General features: G+C 34.1%; 1 pseudogene; it reads left to right on the top strand.

Annotated features, from left to right (window-relative positions):
- Window positions 1-2,533: 2,533 nt before the first annotated feature.
- LOC130713211 (uncharacterized) lies at window positions 2,534-8,591 on the top strand (annotated as a pseudogene).
- The last annotated feature ends 1,178 nt before the right edge of the window (window positions 8,592-9,769 follow it).

The following is a 9,769-nucleotide window of genomic DNA, read 5'->3' as shown; positions in this document are numbered from 1 at the left end:
TTGACATATTTTATATTAAAGAAATATATTATTATTAACTATGGATGTGCTCATAGTTTGTATTGAATGTTTTTATTTTACTTATTAGAATTTGAGTTCCAATTGCTACTGTTTATTTATGACTGTAATATTAAAATTTTGCTTCTATTATTATTGTAGGTATACAAAATTATATTAAAGTCCCTTACAATGTAATATTTAGCAAAAGATATTTTACATGAGGACAAATTATTCACTTCTTTATTTTCCAAGTGTATATTTTCATTAGACATGAGAGGTATTTGAATATCACACATACTAATTAGCTGTAGCCCCAAAGGATGTGAAGTTAATTTCCAACACTATATAAAGGACCCTTCTGTTGGCTACAAACCAACCAAGAACTTCTTCATTTTTCTCTACAAACACTTTTCCTAACAATCTGAGAAGAAATCATGGTGCATGTGGAACCAGTTGACGGTTATTATGACTCTGTGTGCATTTTTATGTACCCAGGAGAAGTATGGCTTTACTTGCATGTTGCATAAAGTTATATACCTTCAAATTAACTTTTTAAAGCGAAGTAGACATATAGTTACGGCCAATTGGCAAGAAATTTTTTTTTGTTGGAAAATATTCATTAAATTTTAACCTGTTATACGGTTTGGGATTCCTTTAATTTTTTTCTTAATTATTTTATGTGTTGTAAATGAGTGATAGTAGTTGTATTAAAATAGATCTATTTGTCTGTATTCATCTCACCGTTTAAGATTTTCCTAGGATAAATAATTTTATTCCAACTAAATTCTATATTTGTGTATAATCTGGAATTGCCTTTGATTATTAAGGTACAAACTCATGTGGACCAAAAATTCGTGCTAACGTGGGAACACATGTTGGGTGAGAAGTTGTGCTTTGAAGACCCTTTCCACAAGGTCTTTGTTGTGCATTTCAACCGAGATACTAATAAGCCTGCTCTCCACGAAGGATGGAGCTCTATTTCTGAATTTTATGGCCTGGTGGAAAGACATTGGTGTCTTCTCAAGTTGGTTGCTCCATGTGTTTTTCACATGTCAATATTTGATGAGGAGCATAAGGAGATCCCTTACTATTTTGTTGGTCACCAAGATTTTCCCCCCGTTCCTCAACCAGAACCAGTTGTCCAAGTTATCACTTCCAATCCAGAAGTTGTGTATGGAGAAGAGGTTGATGTGGGAATGGACCAAGTAGTGCCATTTCTCGCTTCATCTCCACGAACTGTACTCTTGCCAGAGGAAATAGAACATCAAGTTGTTCCTGAGTTTGTTCCTTTAGGATCTGATGAGGAAGAACTTGTGTACCAGCGTGTTTTGAGAACGATGTTGTCTCCATACATGTGCTACGCAAGTCAATACGTAAGTTCTTTACCATTATGTTTGTATTTATTGCATTATAATCTACCACTGACGTTTTTATTTTCCATTGATCAAGTCTCTTCCGAGAAGGGTTGGTCTATATCTTCGTCAGCATGGTCCGCAGCCGTGGATTCTTAGAGGTCCATCTGGCATAACTATCAGTGTCCACATTATCATGCGCCCGCGAGCACGCCACACAAAGCTGGGCAAAGGGTGGAGAAGATTTTGCAAGATCCATGATTTCTTACCCGGTGACCTAATTACATTGAGCTTTGCTGATGGAGACTCGAGGATCATTGATGTTGAGGTGGAGAGATAGATTTAGGACCTGTGTGTGTGAAGTATGGTTCAGGTATTTTTTGGAAAGCTCCTGTTTGATGCTTTTTAAATGGAAAGTCATGTAGTGAAGACTTTAACAAGTTTTATGTACCTGTCATTTATGTTTTAGTTTGTATTAAGTCCTAAAATCTGTTCTTAGGATTATGTTATCCACAGTAGTTCACTTATGTTAGCTTTGGATTATGTTCCAGCTCTTAGTTTAAGTTTACTGTATTGTTTGTTGTTGTATTTTGACTTTAATTTTAAATGAAGTTTATCAATTATTTGTCCATCCGATACTTTTTTTTTTCCTATTTTAGTGTGAATTTCATTTTTTCTCACAATTATGGGTAGAGCATAATAGTTGTCAAATTGTCAATGAACTTTTGGTCTAAAAATTAAGATAATCCATTTTTTAAACCTACAAAAGGACCTTTAACTAAAGTTTCAATGCATAGCACATTAAACTTATATGAACCATAGGATTCGTCGAATATAAATATTGGTTAGTTATAGAGGCGCACCCATTGTAGGGATTTTTATAGTTGTGTATAAGTTTGAAAAGATTATTAGTATCCTGGTGGGGGCCTGTATGCTAGAGGAGCACGTAATGTAGAAATATGTATTGCTGCTATATTTATGTACGGTTGATTTTGTCAGTTGCAATTTAGAAGGTTCTGTGTCCAGGAGGTCCTGTGGTCCCACAATGTCCATTTAATATCTTGAGCACCAGTAGGAAACTAAGGAAAACAAACTTGGAATCAATTATGTATCATGCTAAAGTTATCTAGATCGCAGTTTATGTGTTGCAGTCAGTTTGTGTTAAACAACAGTAGGCATTAATGGCCGCTTCCAATGGTCTTGGGAATGCTCTGTGTGAGGAATCAGTTCAAGGTATCTATTTCCATCGGAAACTATATTAGATTATTAAATTTTTCATTTGATATGTCTCTTTAACTGCAATTATTGAGACTATATATATATTAGTTATTTGTGGATTTCAATTAAAGTTGAACATTTCTGCAAATGTAGCACGGAATAAGAGGAAGCAAATAATTTCTAGCAAGAAAAGAGCTCAACAGATGTCTATAAACCAAGTTTGTCAAAATGGTATGTCAGTAATCTTAGTTCATGTATCTGTAAATGAAAAAGAATGTCTGTTAAATTTAAGTTGGGAAAGATTGGTAGTCTAATTTGTTTCAGATCCGTAACACAACTCTACTCCATATATTTTGCTATTTTCTCATGGTTGTTAATTTGAAAATATTTTCCTTTCAGCTACTAAGACGAGGAAGAATACTTCAAGCTCCCCTTTGTCTGACATAACGAACAACCTGACCAATCCTGTGTTTCAACCACCTGTTGGAATTAATTCTCAGAAATCTCTCAACGACTCATTGACTACACCAGATATTTCAGGGACAAACAGCACCGTTTGTAAGTATTGTGCATACAATTTTTGTTCTTTTGGTTATTCAACATCAATACACCAAATTTATTAAAGTTGCTGTTTATATTTCAGGCTTCCCTTCGTCCCAGAATAGATCTTTTACATGTTCATTATCCACATTTCCATATGGGATGTCCAATGAAACAACTTCCAGAGGTCAGGATTCACAAGTTTTTTTTTTTATTTCCTCTCTTTTTGAAGGTAAGTGTAGTAAAAAAGTAACTTATTGAATCCCCATGTGGAAACTGCGTGGTTCGTAGTAAAAAAATTCACAATGCTGCAGCTGCTAGGTTAAGGAGGTTAAATTATATGAAAAGTAAGTCAAAAAAATGTTTAGCTGGAAAGGAGAATATGATTTATTATAATACAACGAATGGTGTTGTCATCCAAGGTATATATAGCATTCTTGGGTACATTAGATGGTATGTCTGTTTTCAAAGATTCTTAGCTATTAATCATCTTTGTAGGTAACAATCCTCTAAATCTGAACATTACTGAAGATATTTCAAGGCTGAATCAAAACAATAAAACAAAAACATGTTTAATGAATAACATTGAAGCAAGTTCTTCGAAGAGTGGTAATGATGCCTATAATTTCCAAGTTTCTGGATCTCATTGTCGCCAGTTGTTGGTGGAGTTTAATGCTGAAAGTCACTCTTCACAGTCTTTGTTAGATCTTTATGATGGTGCTGAGTTGATAGGTAAAGAAATTATAATGTGTAATGCTAATTCATGTGAATTTAATAATAGTATTTAACTTGCAGTGTTTTGTTGCCTTTGAAATAGATGAAATAGATTTGGGGGATGCATCTTATAGGTGCCGCATTTGCCACGCGAATTTTTGGTATGAAGAAAGGGTTAGTAAAAGTAAGCGTTCCACAAATCCTGAATTTTCGGTTTGTTGTATGAAAGGAAAGGTTGTTCTACCATTGCTGTCCAAACCTCCATTGCTTTTATATAATTTGATTCATGGAAGAGATTATCGATCCAAACATTTCATAGATAATATTAGGGCATATAACAGTATGTTCGCATTTACTTCTATTGGTGGGAAGGTTGAATCAGCTGTGAACAATGGTGGAGGTCCTCCACAATTTGTATTGAGTGGCCAAAATTATCATAGAATTGGTACACTCCTCCCTCAACTAGGAATGTTCCCAAATTTGCTCAGCTTTACATATATGATACACACAATGAGAATAAGAATCGAATGAAGCCGTTCATGTAAGTCTTATCGTAATAACATATTTTTTATATTAAAAATTACTCTTTTTTGGTCACATTGGAATGATATTTTGCTTTTACTTGCAGGGCTTCTAACAATCCAGATCCATTGGATATTTCTTTAGTGGATGAATTGAAGGGAATGATTGATGAGAATAACGTGCTAGCTAAGTCATTTCGTAAGGTACGAGATTATGTAATGTCAAATGAATCATCATCATTTGCCTTGCGTCTATTTCGGAAAAGAGGTAAAGACCCTCGAACATATAATTTGCCTACATCTGATGAGATTGCAGCCCTAATTGTAGGGGATCTTGAAAATGTTGAAGTTGGTAGGGATATTATAGTTAAAAAAAATGGTGTCCTAACAAGGATCCATGAAACTCATACCTGCTTTATTCCATTACAATATCCATTGATATTTCCTTTTGGTGAAGATGGTTGGCAAGAAGATATTCCGTTAAGTGGTGTGTCGGCATCTCTTAGTTCTCGATTGAAACCTCGGGTCACATTACGAGAATTTATAACCTTTAGGATTCAAGAAAGGGATCTTGAGCATGGGAATGTTGTCTTTTGTAGAAGGCTTTTCCAACAGTTTTTGGTAGATTGTTATACCATGATAGAATCTCAGAGGCTATCATATGTCCGCAACAATCAAAAAATAATTAGAGCTGATTTCCTTAATGGGTTGGAAGAAGCAATGTGTAGAGGAGAAACAGACCCAGGTCAATTAGGAATGCGTATTGTATTGCCGTCCTCATTTGTTGGTGGACGTCGCTATATGTTTGATTGTTGTCAAGACGCAATGGCTATTTGTAAGCGTTATGGTTATCCTGATCTCTTCATAACTGTTACATGCAATTCTGCATGGAAAGAAATTGATAGATTTGTTCGTCAGAGGAATTTAAGGCCAGATGAAAGGCCAGATATATGTTGTCGAATCTTCAAGATGAAGCTGGACCATTTAATTGGAACTTTGAAGAGTGGCATTATATTTGGTCCTTTAGATGCAGGTATTATAAAATGTTAATTATTAAAGCATGATATGATATGGTTCAATACAAAACTTTCTTAGATTACTAACATATTTTATTTGTAGGTATGTACACAATTGAGTTCCAAAAAAGAGGGTTGCCACATGCACATATTCTCCTATGGCTTTCGAAGAACAACAAGTTAGTAACAACCTCTAATATTGATAAATTCATTTCAGCAGAAATTCCTGATCCTATTCTACATCCTAGATTGAACAAGGTTGTGTCTACTTATATGTTACATGGTCCATGTGGCTCTGGTTTTTCAAAATCTCCTTGCATGTCAAATGGGAAATGTACCAAGTTCTTCCCAAAGAATTTTCAGGAAACTACTATAATTGATGATGATGGTTATCCTGTGTACAGAAGGAGAGATACTGGAGTGTATGTTGAGAAGAAAGGTCTTCGAATGGACAATAGTTATGTTGTTCCTTATAACCCTCAACTACTTATGTTATATAATGGTCATATCAACGTGGAATATTGCAACAAATCTAATGCAATCAAGTATCTCTTCAAGTATGTTAGTAAAGGTCCTGATCGTGTTAATATTGAAATAAGCAATCAGAGAGAAGATGGGGCAGAACTTGAGGTAAAAGATGAAATTAAACAATATTATGATTGTAGATATCTTACCCCATGTGAGGCTGTTTGGAGGACTTTCAAATATTATATTCATGTGAAGTGGCCAGCTGTCAAGAAAGTTACTTTCCACCTTGAGGAGAAACAAAGTATTTGCTTCAAAGATAGTGATAATTTGGAGTATATTGTTAAAAAAGCATCTAAAAAGACACAATGTTCTTAGCTTGGATGAAAGCTAATGGTTTATATGAAGAGGGAAAATCACTAACTTATGCTGAATTTCCTTCATATTTTGTTTTTGATGAGGAATCTCATTCATGGCATCCAAGGAAGCAAGGATATTCTATTGGAAGACTCCAATATATCCCTCACGGGATTGGGGAGCTTTATTATTTGAGGATCCTCCTAACTCGGCAGAAAGGATGTACTTCATGGGAAAGCATTCGTACTATTGAAGATGTTGTGTATCCTTCTTTTCATGATGCATGTTATGCACTAGGATTGTTAGCAGATGATCGAGAATTTATAGATGCTATTGTTGAAGCAAATGAGTTAGCTTCAGGTTAGTACGTTATTTTTTCCTATACTTAATCGAAAAAAGAGCTTTTTAATTATATACTTTAACATTTAGTTATAAAGGAATGCTATACGTGTTTTTTGTATCAGTTACACCATTTTTTGTGTAGAAATGGATAAAATGGTTATAGTATTAATTAATTCAAATTATATTTATAGGCATACAGCTTCGAAGATTCTTTGTGATGTTGCTCACAACAAACACTATGAGCAAACCCGAATTTGTGTGGGAAAAATCATGGCGGATTTTGTCAGATGGAATTTTGTATGAAAGGCGAAAAAAGCTAGGCATACCGGGTGATTATCCTGTCACACCTGTACTTGAATTTATTATAATTTTTAGTATACTAATTTTTTTTTATTTTCAGATCTGCACATAAGTGACGCAGATTTACGAAATCTTTGCTTGGTAGAATTGGACAAATTACTTCACTTGAACGGACGGTCTCTAAAAGACTATTCTTGCCTACCTTTTCCAGATCTATTTGAGGAGTGCCAGTATGAGAACAAATTCGTTGCTGATGAATTGAATTATAATAAAGTTGAAATGGTCAGTTTGCACGAATCACTCATAGATTCATTGACTGAAGAACAACATCAAATATACAATGTTATAATGAAAGCAGTCATGGATAAAACTGGAGGACTATTTTTTCTATATGGCTCTGGTGGTACCGGCAAAACATATTTGTGGAATACCTTATCTGCTGGTATAAGGTCAAAAGGGTTGATTGTTTTGAATGTTGCTTCAAGTGGAATTGCTTCTTTACTTCTCCCTGGTGGAAGGACAGCTCATTCCAGGTTTTCTATTCCTATTTCTATTAAAGATACCTCAACTTGCAATGTTTCGTTAGGTTCTTTAAAAGCTGAGCTATTAAAGAAAACTAATTTGATCATTTGGGATGAAGCTCCAATGTTGAATAAATTTTGTTTTGAAGCATTGGATAGGACTTTAAATGACATAATGAAGTCCAATTCAACTTTACCCAATGATATGCCATTTGGTGGTAAAGTTGTTGTTCTTGGTGGAGATTTCAGACAAATATTACCAGTTATTCAGAAAGGTAGTCGTTATGATATAGTAGATGCCTCTATCATTCTTCTTATCTTTGGAAACAATGTCGTGTTCTTCTATTGACAAAGAATATGAGGCTACTTAAATCTGAAGTTTCTGCAGAATCCAATGACATTAAAATTTTTTCTGAATGGCTCTTGGAACTTGGTGATGGAAAGTTAAATAGATCTGGAGATGGGGAATCTACCATTGAGATTCTCGATGATCTTTTGATTCTTGATTATGAAAATCCATTACAAAGGTTGATTGATTTCGCCTATCCTGATATATTGCACAACTTAGAAATTAAAAACTACAATTTTTTTGAAGAAAGAGCTATTTTGGCACCAACCTTAGAAAGCGTAGAAGCAGTTAACAATCAACTTCTTTCCAAAATTCCTGGGGCTATGAAAGATTATTATAGTTGTGATAGTACTTGCAAGTCAGATGAAGACACTGAGATTGAAGCTGAATGGTTTACCAGTGAATTTTTGAATAACATCAAATGTTCTGGCATACCGAATCATAAATTGAGTTTGAAAGTGGGTGTGCCTGTTATGTTGTTGCGTAACATTGACCAAGCTGGAGGACTTTGCAATGGCACTCGAATGATTGTAAAGGCATTGGGGAAAAATGTTATTGTTGCTAATGTAGTTAGTGGAAAACAACTTGGGAAGGATGTTTTAATATCTAGAATGGATTTAGTTCCAACTGACTCTGGTTTGCCTTTCAAGTTTGTAAGGAGACAATTTCCTATTTCTTTATGTTTTGCAATGACTATTAACAAAAGTCAAGGTCAGACTCTTTCGCATGTGGGATTGTATTTGCCTAAACCAGTATTCACTCATGGGCAGTTATATGTTGCATTATCGAGGGTGAAATCAAGAAAAGGATTAAAAATCTTGATTTTGGATGAAGATGGTTCCATTTCAAAGGTTACTAGAAATATAGTATACAAAGAGGTGTTTGATAATATATGACCAATGCGAAATCAAAAATCTGTAAGTATTTATATATTAGTACTGATCAAGTGATCAAATTTACATATTAATGTTTCCATATATTTGTTTCCATTTCTCATACATGTTTATTATTGTGATTGTGATTGCAAGGTTTAAAGTGTGAAGTGCAGGAGAATAATAATTTTATTCTGCTTATTTCATAATTTATGTATAATGGACATGTTATTTATAGACACTATTTTATCACTGAAATTACTAATGTATTTTACTCACAATGGTTTGTTCACATTTTTTAGCGCACACCTATTTACTACGACTCTCACAGTTATAAGTATAACACTACTACAGGTTTAATCTAACAGTTCACACTGTATGCAAATTTATGCACTTACTTATGTATGTGATCATAATGATTAATTATTATAAATGATCTTTGTAATATGTAAATTTGGTATAGTCAAGTTGTATGTTCCAGATGTTGTTATAAATTCCTTTGTTTATAATACAGCAATACAAATTTAACACAACTGTTTCTTAACAATTTGTAGTCAAAATATTACAACTAAATGTACTCTTTCGATATGTATACATGGACAGCGTGATTCTGGAAACACAGGACACCATCTTATTATATATGATTTTCATAATTAAAATATTTGAAAGGATTATTACTCTCAGGAGGTTCCCGTTTTGTTCCTGTCTGGCTCTAACAGTTGACAAATATAGCATTTGGAAATGTGAGAAGTAAAGCTTTATTGGGGCAGACAAGTTTATTATATCATGTATCTGACAACACGCCCCACATATTACCATCAAGGTAAAAGCAGAACAGTTCGTATGGATACAAACGAGCCAAGTCCTTAATAACTTATAGGTGAGCTTTAGTCTGTGCAAGCCATTATTATGTGTCTTTACTAGGTACCTCTTCTTTATGTGTAGTATCCATTGCTTATTTAACTTTAACATTGGTTTCTCGAAGCAAAATAACTTACTGGAAACAGAGTTGTGGTACTTTGATGGAAATGAATCTGGGAGATGACAATTTATGGTGCAAAGATGCCATTGCTATTATGTGTCAACCAGAACAGGTTTAATATATACGTTCTGTATCATATCTGTTTTCCCACTTCCATCTTATCAATTATGTTATTGAAAAACACTTCTGTAATGTGCAGGATACAGCTTTGGTTGCACGA

The sequence above is a fragment of the Lotus japonicus genome, chromosome 4 (genome assembly GCF_012489685.1).
Source record: "Lotus japonicus ecotype B-129 chromosome 4, LjGifu_v1.2".
Taxonomy (NCBI): domain Eukaryota; kingdom Viridiplantae; phylum Streptophyta; class Magnoliopsida; order Fabales; family Fabaceae; genus Lotus; species Lotus japonicus.
Note: the sequence above shows the minus strand (reverse complement) of the source record. Positions and strands in the feature narration are given on the sequence as shown.